Source organism: Centruroides sculpturatus, unplaced genomic scaffold (assembly GCF_000671375.1).
Source record: "Centruroides sculpturatus isolate CEXI.00-Female unplaced genomic scaffold, Cexi_2.0 scaffold1007, whole genome shotgun sequence".
Classification (NCBI taxonomy): domain Eukaryota; kingdom Metazoa; phylum Arthropoda; class Arachnida; order Scorpiones; family Buthidae; genus Centruroides; species Centruroides sculpturatus.
In genome coordinates this window covers 312,209-323,443 of record NW_019385177.1, presented here as the reverse complement: position 1 = coordinate 323,443, position 11,235 = coordinate 312,209, and the positions used below count along the sequence as shown (strand labels likewise).

The window sequence follows — 11,235 nt, the reverse complement described above, 5'->3', positions numbered from 1 at the left end:
ATCGGTCAGTTTCGGGTAGTGATAGGTAGCATAAACAAAAGACACAGCCAAATGGACATCAAAACACCAAACACATTCCGAAAGAGCGCTACCGTAGAGGGCACTCGACAGAAAAATACTCAACAGCTCCAGAACTGTTGAGTCTACTGAATGCAGCCATTCATTGGCAATACAATTGTTTTGAATAAAATAGATAATATTTGTTGGAAATCTATTTACTTTTACTCATTTTTCTCTTTTTAAAGAACAGTAATAATATTTGCAGTAATTTTCAAGTTTTTTTTAAAGCTACACCCTAATTTTACTTAGATATAAAATATATATATATAACCAATTCTTCTTTACTTAATATCAAATCAATGCACTAATGGAAGTTCGCAGAACTTACTGTGCTTTTTCTGTGTAACATTTCTTTCACCATAGCGTCGACCAAACGCTCTCTCTCTTCGTGATATCTTCGCTGCTGTTCTAATAAAGTCTCCATGTTTATCACTCAAAACATCGATAAACAAAATGGTTACCGTAAAATCAGTGTTGCCAACTACCTTTATTTATTCGTTGTTGCCAACTATCCTTATTAATTACATATGATCGACTTGATGACCGGATATCTGAAATGCTTTTTTATTTTATTTTAATTTTGACTCTGTTTATAAATTACTTCCTCGTTTTCTTCTTCTTCTTCTTGTGTCGATTCCGGCCATCTTTGGACCACGTACAAACAACTAATTATGACTTGCTTTTCCCTCTTCCCTTCCCTTTGTTCTTCTTTCTTTCTTTCCAATACCTCTTCATTCTCTCGCTCTGCTGTTGTCTTTGCTCCTCGTTTTGTTATTTTTGTTTTGAAATTTTTACTCCCCCTACCCTCATTGTCCCAGTTTGTTCAAGTTTCCGTAACTCCTTCCCCTCTTCGGACGTCAAACGAAACTCAACCCCTCCTCAAAACCTTTATCACTTTATGAATAATAAAATGCATAAACTGTAGAAAATTTGATGAAATAAAACGGACGTCCATTGAAGTTTAAAAAAACGCAATGACCAATTTATTAGGAAAATTTTTCGCAGTCAATATTTTTACGGTTGAGGTTATCGGCAAATCTGTAGAGATGCCCATTTGCTCGATTTTTTATGTACGATCTAAACATATCCATGCACGAAACTGGCTGGTGTCGTAGAAAATAAACGAAAACATCGACGCGCGGCAGTTGTAAACAGTAAGTAGCGCGAAAACCTGTGAGTCTGATGCTTACCCACTGCTCTTGAAAGCAGACATCAGAAAGCAGTAGATGTTGACTTTTCGAACAAGTCCGGATCCGTACGTTGTCGACAATATTCTCATTCCAAATACACTTTCATTTATCTTCCCTCGTTACCATTTGTCAGATTTCACTGCCGTCGCGACAATGGTGCTGAACGTTTTCTCGAACGCGACCACAATTCGAAAATTTCCAAGTTTCACACCAAGACCGCATTGCTCAACTGAAAACACAAAGATAATCGATTGCAGCCGTGAAAACGTTACTTGGCAGCAGATGATGAAAGAATGCAAACGAGCTGTAAAAACGTTATGAACGTCGGGGGCATAGTTCAAATGGTAACGCGTTCGCTTTGCATGTGAGAGGTACCGAGATCGATACTCGGCGTAGCCATCGTATTGTAAATTTTCCTCCGCCTTCGTCATACCTGGAAACGTGGTACTCACGTATATTTCTGCTACCGACTTTCTATTTACGGTGTAGCTTGCTTCCGAAACGATATGAATTTCGGACACACATTTTGGCGAACCGAAAAGTTGCGAAAGGGAATTTTTTTGAGCCAGATATATGACAGAGTGAATTTTTGTTTAAATTTCAGAGAGAATTATTTGATAACTTTAGCAAAAATCTGAAAAGTATTTCGAGAATTCGATCACATCGTTTATTCAAATGATGTGATCGAATTCAAACCGGATGTAATGAGAATGGGCGGACGATTTTAGAAATCAGATTTAAAACCTGTATCGATCTCGGTACCTCTCATATAGTAAGCAAGCGCTCTACCATCTGAACTACATCCCCGACAACTAAGTGGCTGAAATATCCTATAAACAGTTTAGCCTACTCTATTGGGCGTTTGCAACGCAGAAATGAATGTAGAAAATTACTGGTACTAAAAAGTAGGCTAAGCGCACTTTGCAATCAATTGAATGTGTCAACGAAAAACGTTCTGTTAACCGTTCTAGCGTTCTTCCTGAACACTTTCACTGCAGTTTACGGAGACACGTCGGATGTTTATAAAATTGACTCTTGCACTCCGACTGCAATAGAATGAAGCGCAGACCGATACACACATACCGGTCGCGGTACTCGTCGTTAGCGTCATTTACAAGTATGGAACGGAAAAACGAATTACTTTTTGAGGAGCCAAAAAATTTATTCCTTGCAGACGTTTGAAAAATAACAGTGGCAAATGGAGATGCCGAGCATCGATCTCGGTACCTCTCGCATGCGAAGCGAGCGCTCTACCGATTGAGCTACATCCCCAGTATCCTAGTAACGTGAAATTTCTTCCATATTCGAATTCACCGAGGTACTAACATTCAAAATAAACGATTACTTTTAAAACGAGAATCGAAAATTGTTGGCGCAATAAAATTCGGCGTCTACAGTTGAATCAAAATTACTTTTGATAGTTTATGCTTCAATTTATCGTAACATTTTAGTTAAAGTTAATATAGGAACAAAAAGCGGCTCGGAAAACGAACAATAGGCGAAAGAATTTTTAAATTATTTTAAAATCCTATAACTGTTTAAGGTTTATATGTTTATTTCAAAAATATATACAGTAGAACTTCGATTATCCGGACCTCTATTATACGGATTTTCAATTATCCAGATTTTCAAAATAAACAAAAATTTTACGAATTTGCTGATTTGCACTTGGCGAATTACGATACTGTTTATGTACGTGATGAAATGCATAACTTTTTTGTTTCTACAACGTCTCACACGGCACAGTGGCCGTAAACTCTTAAATATATTTTGCGTCGTAATAAAAATATAACTTGACATACGTATTTATAAATAATTTATGTTCAAATTACATCATTTCTATGACCAAGGGCGGCGTAAGGCATGGACGACGTGGGCCACCGCCTATGCCTGGCGGTCCGAAGGTTTACGCATTACTTAAAAGCTGCGAACGCGACGAAAAAATTTTACTCGTCATAAAACGATAAATAGTTTGTCAAATTTTCATTCATAAACATGCAGTTTAGACTCAAGGTCTTAGATATAATCTAAGACCTTGGTTTAGACTGCTTTTTATTTTATAAAATCCGTCTTCTCGCGCCACCAGAGGGCCTTTTAAACAATAGGTAGTCTGTTAGCGCTGGTCAGTAGTAGTCCAAATTCAATATAAACGTTTTTTTCTTGAAAATTTGATCACGGTTTTAATACAGTATTTACTTTTAATATTATTGATATGTCATCGAAAAGAAAACGCGTTGTATTATTATTAAAAGACAAATTAAAGTATTTGTTTCGATTATCCGAATTTTTCCTTATCCGGACTACCTCCATCCCGAATCAGTCCGGATAATTGAGGTTCTACTGCACTTTAAAATTGGAAATTATACATGATGCACGATTATTTTTTATAAAATTTATANGCAATTATTTATTGTGACATTGTCACAATGCTGGGTTTCAATTTATAATTATATTTTTAATTTAAAATATATGTTCTCCACTTCAAATTATTAGTAGTGTCTTGCCCCTGTACATCATACTTTTCCTTTAACAATAGAGTCATACTAATCATCTGTTAACTGCATTCAGGGAAAAATTTTTTGAGTTGAAATAATGTGACTTCTGGTTTGCATTGGAAGTTCATATAGTTAATCAGGACCTCCTGCCTCTAAGGTTTCCAGGGCCTTGTCTTTCTATCTAACTATTCTCAAGATTAAGGAAAGCCAGACGAACAACAGTGGGAATTTATAGACAGTACAACAAATATGGTAAAGTCAATCAATAATTGTAGTCCATCGGGAACTGACAAATTATACTGTTGTCTTCTTTAATTATACAAAATTTAATATTGGTGTTTACTCAAATTAATTTTTCTTCTGATTAACTTTATGTTAGAGTAGGTTAATTTCAATTCATATTGACATGTCTACATTGTGTTGTTTATATATATTCTATGCAAATCTTAATATTTTCTACAATAGATCTTTTGTATCATAAATTATTCACTTAATTATACATCTAATGACATCAATTTTTTATTATTAATAATGACTATTAAATAAACTGTTGAGACTGTTTCTTTGCTTATTTCTACCATAATACAGGAGATCCCCTACTTACAAATAATTTGATCAAATGTCTAAAATTAAAATTTGCACATATATGAAGTTCTCTTGCTAGTTGTGGAATGGCATTGAAGTCAGTCTTTGGCCAGTAATAAATAATAAATATGGATTTATTTCTATTGCATATTGTCATTTTTCATTTTCATGCAAATTCTGATGACATTCCATTGCCACTGGTAAGGTAGCATTGAAGTGGTAATGCTGGAGTAATGGCATTTTTTGCTATTGTTTCCAATTTTATAAACTTTTATGATTAGTCCTTCAAAAATGCATCCAAAACAATGGTAAATCTAGTAACAGAGATAAATGCAAGAAGTGTCACTCAATTACTGTGGAAAGTAAACTTGACATCACAAAACTAAGTGTATTAAATGAAAAACACTGCATTTGAAACACTCTACTGTTAAGTAATAGTGAGCAGGTAAATGAGCATAATGTATTCTATTAAGTACAGAGTTATCGAAATTAAACCTCTCCAACTTGGAGGGCTGTGCAGGGTGCTGTATGGAACATAACGACATGAAATTTGGACAACAGTCACTTCAGATCAGACTATTTGTACCATTTTTTAAAAATAAATCTTGAGTGTATTCTCAAGTTTTATTTTTAACAAATAGTCTAACAAATAGTGCTTGTTTTCCACTTTTATTGCACTTATCATTTGTAGACACCAGTGGTGTGCAGTGACATTTGATGATAGGGAAGTTGTGATGGGCCTGGAAAGAATCATTGGCAGCATTAGCATCCATGAGCTAAACCACAAGAGGTTGGTGCTCTGTAAAGCAAATGCATATAATCTGACTACTTTACACCATTCAAATATTTTCTCCATGGAAGCTATCCCGTATTCAACAATACAGCACTTCCATTGGGAATATGCATATATGAATATACAATAGCAATCTTATCATTTTTTTTCATATAGTATAGAAATTTGTAATAAGATACATATTGAGGTTATAATAAAATATTAAGTTTAATTAATTCAAAGTACATTAAAATACAAAAATAATTGCACAATATGTATTTATATTTTAGAAAATAAAGGGAAGCGGTGCTTCCACAACTTCCATGGACGGCATGCCACTAGTAGACACATTGTTTCTGCAAATCACATTTCACCAGTGTTACAGAGCCATCTATTGGCAACTGTTCGTACTATTTTTTAAATAAATCTTCAGAGAAGTTCTAAAGTGTCTGATGTCCAAATTTCAAGTCATTTTGACCCATAAAGACCTCTGAGTTGGGAAAGTTTAATTTACAGACTCATTAGGTTTCTCCAAGAGACTTGGTATGTCTAGAGGTTTTCCCTTAATATATCAATACATGTTCCAAGTAGTATAGTCTTCTGTAGCACACAAATGTTCATTCTATTGAGCTCTGTTCTTGACATGATAATCTAACTCCAATGGAATGGTTCCTAGTGCTCCAATTGGAGAACTACTATGAACACTATGAATGTCTTTTTCCCTGCAGTTATTTAACCTTAATTTACAGACCCTTATATTTAGTAACTTTCTCCAATTGTTTTTCCTCTACCCTGCCATCACACAAGATTGCCACATCTACACTAGTGTGCAAAATTAAAAGATAATGGAGAAAACTGTAGATTACTCACAATGTATGACAAGAAATGCAGATAAACTGACCATAACCTTAAATTTACAGAATACATTAAGGCAAAATCTATTAATTCATTAATGTACTGATGTTGTGTTGTATAATTTTGTTACTTTCTAAAGTTTAAAATTATTAATTTTTAATATGTAATGAATTTAATTTGTGTTTTATTTGAATTATGTCTGGAACACATTTTGAATACTCAAATTTTTATATTCATTTGGAAGGTTTGTATGCATTCTAACTTTGTTCTTGTTAAGTTCTTACGGTGTATAGAACTCTAATCATAGATCACCGTTTTATATATAACAAAGAAATGGTATAATGGTTGGACTGGACACTGGTCACGTCCTGCTCGTCTAACTGACCTGAACAAAAGACATCCCCAAATTGCGTGCCCACATGTAGATGTAACCTGATCAGTTCCAGATTGGACCCCGGTCGTTAGGTTTTCATACATGGAAACACCTGACCCAACACCTCCCCTTTTAAGAAAGAAAACAACTGGCCAAATTGGCAGTTTATGCCGCATAATAGTTTTTTCCAGAAGGGTTGACTTGAAGCCATCCAGTTGGGATTCGAGTGTGGGCAAATCAGCGTGGAGGCTGCGGTGTTACTTTCTCGGATGGCGATTCTTCATCCCTTAATGGTTGAGCAGAGATGAGGCGTGACAAAGCATCAGCTTGTTCAAATTCGGTAGTTTTCCGATATTCGATCTTGAAGTTGTATCCAAGAAGAGTCATTGCCCAGCGTTGCAAACGGTTGGCAGTGTGTGTCGGAATACCTTTCTTGTTGCCGAAGATGGCAAGGAGAAGTTTGTGATCCGTGAAAAGTGTGAAAGGTCATCCGTAAATCATCTTAAGGTACTTGGGAACAGCAAAGATGAGTGCAAGACCTTCTTTTTCGATTTGACTATAGTTCTTCTCGGCTGGAGTGAGTGCACGAGATGAGTGAGCAATAGCCTTGATTGATCCATCAGGCAGGCAGTGTTGGATGATGGCATCAAGCCCTAGACTTGACGCATCAGCTGCGACAATGATATCGAGCGTCGGATTATAGTGTGTGAGAAGTAAATCTGGCTTGAGAATGTCCTTGATGCACTGGAAGGCCCGTTGACATTTGTTCGACCACTGCCAATTTCGGTCTTTCTGGAGCAATTCGTCTAGTGGTTGGCAAATTTGGTGCATGTTGTGGACGAAGGTTTGGTAGTAGTTTACCATACCGAGAAATGAGCGAAATGTGGCTAGGTCTGTCGGCGGCAGCATATTGATGATAGCGTCGACCTTAGAAGAGTTCGGGCGGCATCTGTCCTTATCGACGATGTAGCCTAAGTATTTGATGGAATCCTTGAAGAATGCGCACTTCTCCAGTCAGATTCAGAACCCATAGTTGTGGATGCGACAGAACACCTCGTGGAGATGTCGGTGATGATCGTCCACGTTGCCACTAATGATGACTATATCGTCTAGCTATACAAAGGCGAACGATAGTCCCGAGATCATGGAGTCCATGATTGATTGGAAGATGCCTGGAGCTGATTTCACTCCGAATGAAAGACGTTGGAATTCGTAGAATCCACGGTGTGTCGAGTAAACTTCCAAGAAATTCTGCAATATTGCAGAATTTCTTGGAAGTTTACTCGAGTTCCACTTGCAAATAGACATCAGAAAAGTCTATTTGTGAGAATATTTGACCACCGTTGAGTGTGGAAAAGATGTCTTCCAAAAGTGGTAATGGGTGTTAATTGAGCTGGAGAGTGCCATTGAGACCCGTTGAGTAGTCTACACACAGACGTGACGATCCGTTAGGTTTTGTAATTACTATGATAGGAGCAGCCCATTCTACATAGTCGACGGGTTTGATGACTCCTAAGTTCAGCAGATCAGTTCCCTACGCCTCACGACTGAAAGTGGAAGAGGAACTCGATCCTCTTCCACTTTCAGTCGTGAGGCGTAGGGAACTGATCTGGCCTTGTGTTTGACAGGTGTGACATCTGGCTTCTACTTTAACGAAGCTTTTGTTACCTTGCAGAGTCCCAGTCCTTCCTTGAAAACTTCTGGAAAGTTGCACTGCAACGATTCGATGACTCGAAGCTCACTGTTTGGTTTCTGACAGGTGTTGATATCACAGACCTTAGCAGCGAAGAATTGAAAGTGGTGCATAGCGTCGATTCCGAGGAGGTTGAGAGCTCCTTTCTTGGCTACATAGAACAGTTCTTCTTTGCAGACATCATTGTCACAGAAGGTGGTGCGTTCCTTCCCTAAGAATGATGGCAAGAGAGTACTTCTGTCATAAGATCTGGCTCGTTCCGTACAAGGCTGGAGTGTGGGTCGTCCGATGGCATCATACATCGTTTCGTCAATACTGTTAATTTCAGATCCACTGTCGAGATAGAAGTCAACTGGTTGTCCATTAACCTCAATCTTCGTTTTTAGCAGTCAGCAGGCGTTTACAAAATTTTGGATAATTCCTACCCTGGTAGAGCACACTTGCTTTTACTTCTGTGGTCATCGACATAATTTTTCTAAATGTCCTACGCAATTGCACTTTTGGCATTTGTGCCTTACATGTGGACAGTCTTTGTACCAATGCCACTCACCACATCACTTGGAAGTACTCAGTGGACAATTTGCCTTCTTGGTCTTTTCTTCTTTAGGTGGGGTCTTGGCACAGATGTTAACCAGACATTCTGTTTCTTCGTATAACTTATTTTCGGAACGCATCACTATAAACTCTTCACAGTCATTCATCACATCATTGAATGTAACGTTTTCTCCATCCGAGTTAAGCTTCTAGAGAATTCGAGCACGTAATGACTCATGGGCTTTCGACTTAAGTCCAGTGAGAACGACGAGACAAAAGAACTGTTCTTCTGTCTGAGCACGAAAGTTATATTGTTGTCGGGCCGCTCTCACTCGGTTCGTGAAATGGCGGAAGTCTTCACCATCATCAATTGCAATGCGTAGACAGTCATAGCGGTCCATGAAGATCGAATGTTTCTTGCTAAAAAGTTGGCGAAGTCGTGAAGTGGTTTCCTCGTAGTCAAAGACCATAATACACTTTGGCATACAGTACTTATTGTACTCACTGAAGGCAGACGCAGAAAGTTTAGTCATAAGAAACTCGACTTTCTCCTGGTCAGCCATTTTGGGTGCTACGCAGTCAAATCAAACTCAAAACGACTTGTCGAATTTTGAGTTGTCTTCTTCATCAGGTTGGAATTCCGGTAACTGAGGGAGTGTTCCTGAGGATGATGTTGACAATGAAGGTGATGAAGATGTGTGTGCAGACGAACTTCTTTGATAACTTCATATAAAGCCTCCTCTCGGCGTCATGCGGCCTCCTCTTGTTCTGCGAATAATGATTTTACGAGTGATTTCACTGATTCCAGGTCCATTGCCGTATTTTTAATCCTTTATCCTTGTCACCACTGTTAGGTTCTTAAAGTGTATAGAACTCCAATCGTAGATCGCCATTTTATATACATAACAAAGAAATGGTATAATGGTCGGACTGGACACTGGTCATGTCCTGCTCGTCTAACTTAATCTGTAACCTGATCGGTTCCAGATTGGACCCTGGTCGTTAGGTTTTCACATGTGGAAAACACCTGACCCAAAAGTTCTTTTTCTATTCATTTTTACTAATGCCTGAAGATAGCCAACTGAAAAATGGCCAAAGCATTTGTAACATATAGGGTTCCTACTTAAATTTTTGTTTTAAATTCCATGACTTTCCCTGACCAACTTTGTACAAAAATTCCCAACTTTCAAATCCCTTACAGTATGACACATTGACAAAATAAAACAGCATTTGACTTACTATGCATATACACTATTGCTTCTCCAACTTTTTAGTTAGTTGTTTTTCTAATTAACAGTAATATATTTTTTATAATTGCCAAATTATTAAAACTAAAAATAAAATGTTTTATTAAATTAAAGTAGTTTATTCTGTTATTAATCCACAACCATAGATATATGTGGCTTTGAAAAAAAGAAAAACAGCTATTATTTATTTATTATAAATTAACAAATTCTGTATAATTCATGTATAAAAGTATATATTAATTAAATTTATTCCTTAATAAATTTCCTGAACTTTATAAAATACAGGTATCCCTTGCTTAATGTGGGATTTGATTAACATGTGAAATCGCGGCAATTCTTTTATACATGTGGAAGAAGTTTTAATTTACATGACTTTACCAGCTGTCTTTACTTAACATAGATACTGTATTTTGATTAATGTAATTTTTATATACGAGGTAGAATCAAGGAATACCTGTAATAAACTGCAAAAAAAAATTATTAAAATGGAAAATGATAAATAATACCATTTGAATCAAAATTATTTATAATTTTTTGTACTTTGTAAATTTTTTGGAAAAATTGTGTATACTTGAGAGAAATTTTTCATCCTGAAAATATTCTGACCCCTTTTCATATGTTGTATTGCACCACATTATTTCTTGCAGCATGCAGACAGCTACACTTAGTCAAGCATATTGTCAGCAAAAAAATCAACAAGGCAGTGAAGGAGGTAAATTCCTGACATTTTGATAATTTTTGACAAATTTCCCATCTTTCCATGACTTTTTCCAAACACTAATGAAAATTCCTGACTTTCCAGGTTCATAGGAACCTTGAACATATCATATTAAAACCTAATTTATTTGCTGAAACTGTAGAAAAATGCAATTGCATTCTGAACTTCCTGTTCTAGTGGCATATAATTTTTTCATATAGAAAGGAGTTTAGAAAGAAAGAAAGTGTCTCACTCTGCTATCAGAAATTTTAATCACATTACAGTAATAAAATGACCAAATTATTCTATGATTTGACTTATCAAAGAATTTTAATAATCTAATTAATCATTAACTTCAATCCTTGTAATTATTCATGATGTTTATCAACTTCTCTTTGAATACTTGGTACTAGTTAGCTACTAATTACTCCATTTAAGGCAAATTGGTTACCTTATTCTGATTGTTTTTGATAAATATGTTGCTTGTTCTCAGAAATTCATTAGATTATTGAAAGTTCTCAATTCTTGGTTAACTCCAGCAAAGACTAATATTAACAGAAATCTCATCACATAATCTTTGTTTTTCTGAAAAGGTTAAAATTTATTCTCAGAATAATATTCATACTATATAGCATGCTATATAGTATTCATTATACTTATGACATTGTCTATAAGTAGGATCACAATTTTCTGCTGTTTTCAGATTAAATTACATTCTTCACATCAAAAACCTC

The 11,235-nt window shown here is 36.2% G+C and overlaps 1 non-coding gene across 1 annotated transcript; it reads right to left on the bottom strand.

Moving 5' to 3' along the window:
• Nucleotides 1-2,449: 2,449 nt before the first annotated feature.
• Trnaa-cgc lies at nt 2,450-2,522 on the bottom strand. The gene has a single exon. It is a non-coding gene; the product is annotated as a tRNA-Ala (tRNA).
• Between the last annotated feature and the right edge of the window lie 8,713 nt (nt 2,523-11,235).